Source organism: Erythranthe guttata, chromosome 14 (assembly GCF_056151865.1).
Source record: "Erythranthe guttata isolate IM_541 chromosome 14, IM_541, whole genome shotgun sequence".
Lineage (NCBI taxonomy): Eukaryota > Viridiplantae > Streptophyta > Magnoliopsida > Lamiales > Phrymaceae > Erythranthe > Erythranthe guttata.
The window spans coordinates 13243305-13254999 of record NC_142546.1 but is presented as its reverse complement, the minus strand read 5'-3'; positions in this window follow the sequence as shown (position 1 = coordinate 13254999).

Below are 11695 nucleotides of genomic sequence, written 5' to 3'. Positions count from 1 at the left end.
TGCTTTTGTACTTTAACTTATGTGCGTATCTTTTTTAGCGAGTGTTTTTTTGCATGTTTCTTGATGCGCATTCATGTCCTCGAACTGTAGTACATATTTTCATGATCGCTTTTGGAATCCAATTTTGACCATGTTCGAGTGCGAATTTGGAAATTTGCCGTTAGACAGGAATTGTAGCCAGCTGAAATAGCTTTCTAATGCCACCGAAACCAGTTGATTTGGAGTCCGGATGAGAAAGTTATGCTCGACTTCGTGGACACTACCAAAGATGTTGAGGGATTCTCTCTTCTAATTTGATTTTATTTTCTTAATTGCAACTCTTTTCTTACTCTTTGATTATTTTTGCTTCATGGACACCTAATTTTCGATTTGTACCTATAAGATACCAAATCCACCAGTTAAAATAGAAATATAAATTAATCCGAGAAAAAATTCTCGTAAACGTAAACGTAGAGTTTTATTTCTACACTCTACTGTATCGTTTTTATCTAGTGGTTTTGCTGTTGTTTGTTGATACGTATTAAAGTCCTAGTATTGTAGTTCGTGTTAATAAGAACGTCGTCTCGAATGCACTTTTGTGCATGTTTTTTTACATGTACGTTTGTGCATGTCCATTTGAGCGAGTGTGCTTATGCATGTTTGTTGATTTGTATTAATGTCCTAGGATTGTAGTTTGTGTTTTCACGATCCTTTTTGCGAATGCAATTTTGCGTGAGTACTTCTGTGCGTGCTTTTGTACTTTTACTTATGTGCGTATCTTTTATAGCGAGTATTTTTGTGCACGTTTCTTGATGCGCATTCATGTCCTTGAACTTTAGTACGTATTTACATGATCGCTTTTGGTATCCAATTTTGACCATGTTCGAGTCCGAATTTGGAAATTTGCCGTTACAGAGGAACTGTAGTCAGCTGAAATAGACCGTCATATAGGTACCCTTTTCCAACGTAGAACCCTCCTTTGGTTAGCACAAATTTGTCCCATTCAAAAGCCAACTTGAAACCTTTCTTGGTTAGGATAGAACCACTAATTAAGCTCTTCCTAATATCCGAAACATGTAGCACATCGTTCAAGGTAACTTCCTTTCCAGAAGTGAATTTTAGGATCACTTGTCCTTGTCCTTCAACAACCGAATAAGCATCATTTCCCATGAACAGCTTTTGTTCTTGCTCCAACTTTTTGTAGGAGGAAAACATGCTCTTGTCATAGCAAATGTGATGTGTAGCCCTGGTGTCTACCCACCATCCTCTTGTATCGTTCATTAGGTAGGCCTCTGTTACAACTACCGAAAAGTGCATGTTGTCGCTCTCGGAAGTAGCTAAGTCCACGGTGACATTAGCTTCATTTTTATTATTTTCTTTGCGGTGGCGGCAATCCTTCGCAAGGTGTCCATTCTTTCCACAAACGAAGCACGCTCCGGTGAACCTCTTATTTTTCTTGTTGTTTGGTCCTTTGTTAACTGTAGGACTCTTTTGCTTGTTGCTCTGTTTCGAGCTCTCCACTACGTGTGCCTTAGCCACGTATTGACCACCCTTGTCGGTAATTTTATTATCCTCCTCGGTCTTGAGCCTTGCTATGAGTTCCTCCATCGTCCATTTGGAAACCGATTTCTTGTGCCTTAGGTAGTGTTTGAACTCCGTCCAACTCGGTGGAAGCTTTCCAATTATGGAAGCCACTTGATAGGATTCGCTCACCTCATGACGCTCGGCGAGAATATCGTAGATCATGAGTTGGAGTTCATTCACTTGCTCACTCACAGTTTTGTTGTCGACCATTCGATAAAATTGAAATTTGTCTACTATAAATTTCCTATAACCCGCATCTTCAGACTTGTATTTATTGGACAAACTATCCCACAAAAGTTTAGCAGTCTTTATAGGACTATAAACTTTGTACAACGGTTCGTTCAAGCAATTCAAGATGTAGTTACTGTTAGAGTAGGTGACCAACAAGCCAACATGTGGCTGTGGTCTTTCGTATTTATTATTGTAATAAACGAACCTTTATTCGTAGTAATGATAAAACAACTTGGCATTCTATATCTTTGTCCCTTTGTCACAAGCATAGATATAGTCCTTACAGTTATTATAAGTACGAGTAAATGATCGTTAGGATCGTGAGATATTTACTTTAGTATTATAACTGTTAAACGTGTTCCTATTCGAAGGGTTACGCCACCAATGAGGATATCGGCCTTTCCCATTAAGAGACTAGCACTTAGTGTATGTGTACTGCATCTCATCAGTAAACGGTATTGTGATATCGGCATGCATAAGTGGGTGCTCGTAAGTTGACGAGTTCACTGAACTCCCTCACCCTAGAAATCTCTAAGTGGTTCCCAATAATCGAGTAGAGATATCTATGGTATAGTTGTACACCATTAGTCCTTATGACCTAGACATCACCGTGACTTCACTAGAGAACCAGTTGTATCGTGACCTGTCCCTGAGTTCCACCGAGGACCATCCCAAGGGCCAGTGTTCGTGCAGTCCGAAATCTAGTGGGAGGTCTGTGCATTGTAGTCGGGGATTCGATTGCTAGAATAGTCTTGGATGTCCTGTGTGTTCTGAAAGTTTTGTAATCATTCTAAGTCTCTGGCCAGAGCTGACTAAGTGATGATTAGAGAATTCGATTCTCTAAGTCATGCACGTGACGATTACAACACTTAGAACGATCGCACCGCTATTGAACATATAAAGAGGTCTCGACGAACCAATGCCTCTAGTTCAATCGGGACATATGTATCGAAGGGACCGTACTGTACGTTAACTATATCTGAAGGTTCTTGCAGGCACTTCATTTGTATCTAGGGAATCATGACGCGTAGTTGCTAGACGCCAATCTTGATTCGTTAGGTGATTAAGGTGAAACGAGCTTCATCTTAATCGTAACTCTAAGGGACGAGTTTTGACCACAAAGGGTTGTGGGCCCACGGCTAGCTTACACCAGAACCATTGAGGGTCACACTGCTCGTGCACATGAGATCTTTGAATAAACGGTCAGAGATAAAATAGTTTATCTTTGCATGATTGGAAGTCAATATGATTGGATCCAACATTCGTAATTTGGAATTATGAATGAGAATAAGAAAAGGAAAAGAATAGGCGAACATCTTAGTGGACTTTCTAAATCGGGAAGTTTCCAAATTTAGAAAGTGCACTGAACTAGGGTTTCCACTTTTGGAAAGTTGGAAATTGAGAGTTGGCACTCGTAATGACGAGGATATTGTAATGATTCCGAAAATGCAATCGTTGCAATTTTACGATCATTGAATTGAGAGAAATGAGCAAGTAAAGGAACTAACGAGCTTAAGATGTTGGGCCCGGTCCAACTTAAGCCCGTTAGGGTTTTATGCAAGGGACTATAAATACTTGATTTATAGGCCTTGCACAAACACACAAGACCTAATCAAAACCCTAGGCGCTCACACCTCTCTCACGGCCGATCTCATCCCGCGGCCACCACCGCGCCGTCGTCGGAAATTCGCCGGAATCGGCCATCTGTTGGTCGATTCTTTTCGGTATTCCTTTTCTTCTTTATTTTCTTCCGTTTTTCTGACTATTACGTGTCTAGTGCCACGTGTTTAGTAGATCGAAGTATACAAGGTGAAATCCGAGAGGAGGAAGATCGAAGATCGAAGAATCGAGGAGCAGCATACGAGCCGAAGCCGCACGCATCCCCACGCGCCGCCCGAAGACCGCGCGTGAGTTACACGCGCCGCCACGGCCCGTCTCGACATTGCTGCCGCTCCACCGCTGCTGCGCGGATTGTACGGATTGGTTTCCGTAGCAATCTCGTCTTGCTTAGTGTGCCAACCTCACACTACAAGAGGTAAAGTTTCGAATCCGTTATCGTTAGATTCGATTAGGTTTAAATTGATAATACATGTTTGTATGATTTTATGAGCTTATGTGAAATCATATTTTTATTGCGAGCATGTTATTTGATTTAAACGCGAGCATGTTAATTGATTTAAATTCGGTTCAACAATTTAGCATGTATGTTGTTTTTAATTTCGCTGGAAGCGCAAAGGTACGCAATTAATTGATTTAATTTATCGGGCATGTGTTTATGTGCTTTAAAGTTGTTTAATTTATCGGGCATGTGTCCGATTCCCAACAATTAGTTTATGCATGTAATCGAAACTAGTTCGATCTAAATTTTTTAAATGTCGTTGCGTATACATGCACGATCCCCAACAAAATAGACATGCACAAACGTACATGTAAGAAAACATGCGAAAAAGTGGAGTGTAGAAATAAAACAACGTTCTTAAAAACACGAACTACAATACTAGGACTTTAATACGCATCAACAAACAACAGCAAAAACACTAGATAAAAAAGATACAGTTGGGTGTAGAAATAAAACTCTACATTTTCGTTTACGTGGATTTTTTTTCGTATTAATTTAGATTTATGTTTGAATTGGTGGATTTGGTATCTTAAGGTAGAAATCGAAACATTAGGTGTCCAAGAAGCAAAAATAATCAAACAGTAAGGAAAGAATTGCAATTAGGAAAATAAAATAATATTAGAAGAGAGAATCCCTGAACATCTTTGGTAGTGTCCACGAAGTCGAGCATAACTTTCTCATCCGGACTCCAAATCAACTGGTTCCGGCGGCAATAGAAAGCTATTTCAGCTGGCTACAATTCTTGTCTAGCGGCAAATTTCCAAATTCGAACTCGAATATGGTCAAAATTGGATTCCAAAAGCGATCATGAAAATATGTATTAAAGTTCGAGGACATGAATGCACATCAAGAAATGTGCACATAAACACTCGCTAGAAAAGATACGCACATAAGTAAAAGTACAAAAGCATGCACAAAAGTACTCACGCAAAAGTGCATTCGCAAAAATGATCATGAAAACACAAACTACAATCCTAGGACATTAATACAAATCCATAAATATGCACAAGCACACTCGTTCAAATAGACATGCACAAACGTACATGTAAAAAAACATGTGCAAAAGTGCATTCGCAACAACGTTCTTAAAAACACGAACTACAATACTAGGACTTTAATACGCATCAACAAACAACAGCAAAAACACTAGATAAAAACGATACAGTGGATTTTTTTTCGTATTAATTTATATTTCTGTTTTAATTGGTGGATTCGGTATCTTATAGGTACCAATCGAAAATTAGGTGTCTAGGAAGCAAAAATGATCAAAGAGTAAGAAAAGAGTTGCAATTAGGAAAATAAAATCAAATTACAAGAGAGAATCCCTCAACATCTTTGGTAGTGTCCACGAAGTCGAGCATAATTTTCTCATTAGGACTCCAAATCAACTGGTTCTGGCGGCATTAGAAAGCTATTTCAGCTGGCTACAATTCCAGTCTAACGGCAAATTTCCGAATTCGGACTCGAACATGGTCAAAATTGGATGCCTAAAGCGATTATGAAAATACGTACTACAGTTCAAGGACATGAATACGCATCAAGAAACGTGCACAAAAACAATTGCTAGAAAAGATATGCACGTAAGTAAAAGTACAAAAGCATGCACAAAAGTACTCACGCAAAAGTGCATTCGCAAAGAGGATCATGAAAACACAAACTACAATGCTAGGACATTAATACAAATCCACAAACATGCACAAGCACACTCGCTCAAATGGACATGCACAAACATACATGTAAAAAAACATGCGCAAAAGTGCATTCGCAGCAACGTTCTTAAAAACACGAACTACAATACTAGGACTTTAATACGCATCAACAAACAACATAAAAAACACTAGATAAAAAAGATACAGTGGAGCGTAGAAATAAAACTCTACATTTACGTTTAAGTGGATTTTTTTTCGGATTAATTTATATTTCTGTTTTAATTGGTGGATTTGGTATCTTATAGGTACAAATTGAAAATTAGGTGTCCAGGAAGCAATATTATCAAAGAGTAAGAAAAGAGATGCAATTAGGAAAATAGAATCAAACTAGAAGAGAGAATCCCTCAACATCTTTGGTAGTGTCCACGAAGTCGAGGATAACTTTCTCATCGAGACTCCAAATCAACTGGGTCCGTCGGCAATAGAAAGCTATTTCAGGTTGCTATAATTCCTGTCTAACGGCAAATTTCCAAATTTGGAATCGAACATGGTCAAAATTGGATTCCAAAAGCGATCATGAAAATACGTACTACAGTTTGAGGACATGAATGCGCATCAAGAAACATGCACAAAAACACTCGCTGGAAAATATTCGCACATAAGTAAAAGTACAAAAGCATGCACATAAGTACCCACGCAAAAGTGCATTCGCAAAAAGGATCATGAAAACAGAAACCACAATCCTAGGACATTAATACAAATCAACAAACATGCATAAGCACACTCGCTCAAATTGACATGCACAAACGCACATGTAAAAAAACATGCGCAAAAGTGCATTTGCAACAACGTACTTAAAATCATGAACTACAATACTAGGACTTTAATACGCATCAACAAACAACAGCCAAAACACTAGATAAAAAAGATACAGTGAAGTGTATAAATAAAACTCTACATTTACGTTTAAGTGGATTTTTTTCGGATTAATTTATATTTCTGTTCTAATTGGTGGATTTGGTATCTTATAGGTACAAATTCAAAATTCGGAGGAAGCAAAAATGATGAAAGAGTAAGAAAAGAGTTGCAATTAGGAAAATAAAATCAAATTATAAGAGAGAATCCCTCAACATCTTTGGTAGTGTCCATGAAGTCGAACAAAACTTTCTCATCCGGACTCCAAATCAACTAGTTCCGGCGGCATTAGAAAGCTATTTCAGCTGGCTACAATTCCTGTCTAACGGCAAATTTCCAAATTCGGACTCGAACATGGTCAAAATTGGATTCCAAAAGCGATCATGAAAATACGTACTACAGTTCGAGGACATGAATGCGCATCAAGAAACATGCACAAAAACACTCTCTAGAAAAGATACGCACATAAGTCAAAGTACAAAAGCATGCACAAAAGTACTCACGCAAAAGTGCATTCGCAAAAAGGATCATGAAAACACAAACTACAATCCTAGGAAATTAATACAAATCAACAAGCATGCACAAGCAGACTCGCTCAAATGGACATGCACAAACGTACATGTAAAACTAACATGCGGAAAAGTGCATTCGGAACAACGTTCTTAAAAACACGACCAATACTAGGACTTTAATACGCATCAACAAACAACAACAAAAACACTACATAAAAACTATACAGTGGAGTGTAGAAATAAAACTCTATGTTTACGTTTACATGGATTTTTTTTAGGATTAATTTATATTTATGTTTTAATTGGTGGATTTGGTATCTTATAGGTACAAATTAAAAATTAGGTATACAGGAAGCAAAAATGATCAAAGAGTAAGAAAACAGTTGCAATTAGGAAAATAAAATCAAATTAGAAGAGAGAATCCATCAACATCTTTGGTAGTGTACACGAAGTCGAGCATAACTTTCTCATCCGAACTCCAAATCAACTAGTTACGACGGCATTAGAAAGCTATTTCAGCTGGCTACAATTCATGTCTAACGGCAAATTTCCCATTTCGGACGAAAACAATGTCAAAATTGGATTCCGAAAGCGATCATGAAAATACGTACTACAGTTCGAGGACATGAATACGCATCAAGGAACGTGCACAAAAACACTCACTAGAAAAGATTCGCACATAAGTAAAAGTACAAAAGCATGCACAAAAGTACTCACGCAAAAGTGTATTCGCAAAAAGGACTATGAAAACACAAACCACAATCCTAAGAAATTAATACAAATGAACAAACATGCACAAGCACACTCGCTCAAATGGACATGCACAAACGTACATGTAAAAAAACATGCGCAAAAGTGCATTCACAACAACGTTCTTAAAAACACGAACTACAATACAAGGACTTTAATACGCATCAACAAACAACAGCAAAAACACTAGATTAAAAATATAGAGTGGACTGTAGAAATAAAACTCTACATTTACGTTTAAGTGGATTTGTTTTCGGATTAATTTATATTTCTATTTTAATTGGTGGATTTGGTATCTTATAGGTACAAATTGAATATTAGGTGTCCATGAAGCAAAAATGATCAAAGAGTAAGAATAGAGTTGCAATAAGGAAAATAAAATCAAATTAGAAGAGAGAATCCCCTCACCATCTTTGGTAGTGTCCACGAAGTCGAGCATAACTTTCTGATACGGACTCCAAATCAACTGGTTCTGGCGGCATTGGAAAGCTAATTCAGCTGGCTTCAATTCTTGTCTAACGGCAAATTTCCAAATTCGGACTCGAACATGGTCAAAATTTGATTCCAAAAGCGATCATGAAAATACGTACTATAGTTCGAGGACATGAATGCGCATCAAGAAACGTGCACAAAAACACTCGCTAGAAAAGATACACACATAAGTAAAAGTACAAAAGCATGCACAAAAGTACTCACGCAAAAGTGCATTCCCAAAAAGGATCATGAAAACACAAACTAGAATCCTAGGAAATTTATACAAATCATTAAACTTGCACAAGCACACTCGCTCAAATGGACATGCACAAATGTACATGCATGTAAAAAAACATGCGCAAAAAGTGCATTCGCAACAACGTTCTGAAAAACACGAACTATACTAGGACTTTAATACGCATCAACAAACAACAACAAAAACACTAGATAAAAAAGATATAGTGGAGTGTGGAAATAAAACTCTACATTTACGTTTACGTGGATTTTTTTTCGGATTAATTTATATTTCTGTTTTAATTGGTGGATTTGGTATCTTGTAGGTACAAATCGAAAAATTAGGTGTCCAATAAGCAAAAATGATCAAAGAGAAAGAAAAGAGTTGCAATTATGAAAGTAAAATCAAATTAGAAGAGAGTATCCCTCAACATCTTTGGTAGTGTCCATGAAGTCGATGTTAGAGTAGGTGACCAACAAGCCAACTTGTGGTTGTGGTCTTTCACATTAATTATGGTAATAAACGAACCTTTTTTGTATTAATGATTAAACACCTTGGCATTCTATATCTTTGTCCCTTTGTCACAAGCATAGATATAGTTAGTCCTTATGACCTAGACATCACCGTGACTTCAATAGAGGACCAGCTGTATCGTGACCTATCCCTGAGTTCCACCGAGGACCACTATCAACTCTGGCCAGAGATTCCTTGGATGATAAACCGTCAGAACACACAGGACATCCATGACTACTCAAGCGCTCGAATCCCCTACTACAATGCACAAACTTCACACTAGATTTCGGATTGCACGAACGTTGGCCCTTGGAGTGGTCCGCGGTGGGACTCAGAGACAGGTCACGATACAATCGGTCCTCTAGTGAAGTCACGGTGATGTCTGGGTCTTAAGGACTAATGGTGTACAACTATATCTTAGAAACCTATTACTCGATGAATGAGAACCACTTATAGATTTCTAGGGCGAGGGAGTTTAGTGAACTCATGTAGTATGAGCACCCACTCAAGTATGCCGATGTCACAACACCGAGGACTGATGAGACGCAGTACACATACACTAAGTGCTAGTCTCAAAAGGGAAAGGCCGGTATCCTCATTATTGGCGTAACCCATCGACTAGGAACAAGGTTTAACAGTTACATTACATACACGATTCTACTAGATCAACTCATAGTAATAGAGTAACTCGTTAGGACTATATTTATGCTGCTTGCATGGGATAACAGATATAGAATGCCAAATAAGATATTTTATTATTACGAACGAAAAACGATTATTTTATTACATGGAAAACGAGAAAGACCACAGCCACAAGTTGGCTTGTTGGTCACCTACTCCAACAGAAATCTAGTGGGAGGTCTGTGCATTGTAGTCGGGGAATAGTTTTGGTGTCATGTGTGTTCTTATAGTTTGTAATCTCTCTAAGTCTCTGGCCAAAGCTGAATAAGTGATGATTAGAGAATCCGATTCTCTAAGTCATGCACGTAACGATTACAACACTTAGAACGATCGCACCGTCATTGAACATATAAAGAGGTCTCGATGAACCAATGCCTCTAGTTCAATCGGGACATATGATTTGTAAGAACTTATTATTTTTGTAATATGTCATATGTGTTTAAGTCTGTAAAACATTTTTTTATAAAATATTTTGGCCAATAATTTTTCTTTAAATTTCTTCCGTCTGACTTTGTGATATTACTAGTCTTTATAAAACTTACATATCAAAATGGTTTTCAAAACTATTAAGTAGATGAAAATTTGTGTAGTTATGCTTTCCCATAATACGCTTTGGTTCAAACTTCTATATTATTTATATTTTTGTTTAAAATAGTTGTGGATACATTCTTTCTTGCCTATATTTTTATATTATATTTGCAAGATATTTTAATATCTACTTCTAAGTTTAAATATACTGTTAATATTCAAGTACTTTGAATTATTAAATTACGAAAGGATTGAATAACAATTGTGGCATTGAGGCAAAGTTTGTGAAACAATCTTTTAACTTGAAGAACTCAAAACTTTAGAGCATGCATGCCAATATGGGTCTTTATCGACATAATGAAATTTGATCTTATTCGACGACTTTTGGGGGAAGCTTTTTATAGAGTTTAACACAAGAGAAATGAAACCATCGAAATGTCAAAATCGATTATAAATATCTCAAAATGTGGGGGTATTTTGACTACGAGTCACGTACATATTTTCGTATATGTCATTGAGGGATATAGTGAGGCAATGTAATTGAATATAATCAATTAATAATCGCTCTTATACTTTACTAAGTCTCGACATATTCGTCGTAGACTTATAATGTGAGACATTTACTCTCGAATGAAATAATCTCAATTGATTTTGTAAAAATCCAAAGATAACCTAGCGGATCCATTTAATAAGGTTTATCTAGCGAGAGAGTTAAATGTGCGTCGAGGGGAATAAGTTTAAAGCCTAAATAACTAAGTTACGTTATACGGAAACCTAACTTGGCGACTTGAGATCCCACGGACCAAGTTCAATAGGACAACCAGTTCTGTGTAACTTAAATGAATGGAGCACTTAGGAGTTTTAACTCCATCTTATTCCTATGATGCAATAAGTGCAACCTACGACGTTCAAAAAGGTTAAGCTATTGCTTTTAATGACGTCTATATCTTGTAAATTACAAGTGGGGTATAGTAGGATACTCTTTATAGATGCGGTCACCTATGTTAGTGTGAGCTGGGTCGGCTCGTTGAGAATTCTTAAAGGCTGGAATTCTCTAAAGCACTCGCAGAACCCGAGGATGTTCAGGGCCAAAACGAACACAACCGAGAACTTGAACAAGTTCGTTTAGTATGGTGTTAAGTTTATTGTCTTGGTTTACTCAAACAGTCGACATTTCAAGATGAAATAATTCACCGATTGGCTAAGTAAATCCGATAAGCTTTAACTAGGGAAGGTTCAAGATGAAATATTTCACCTATCCCGATGCTGTACTATTCACTAAGGAATTTTGACAAATAGATCTTATGCGATAAGATTGGAAGAACAATTTTATTCATGTGGGGGATTGTTGGAATTTTCATGATTTTCAATAATTAATATTGAGTAATATTAATTAAATTATGTAAAGATTAATTTCATTTATTTACTTGATCATAATCATGAAGTAAAGTGAATGAAAATTGTCTTGAATAAATGGTTAAAGTTCAAAATGATGTGCGCTCGATGTGATCGAGTGATAGGACTA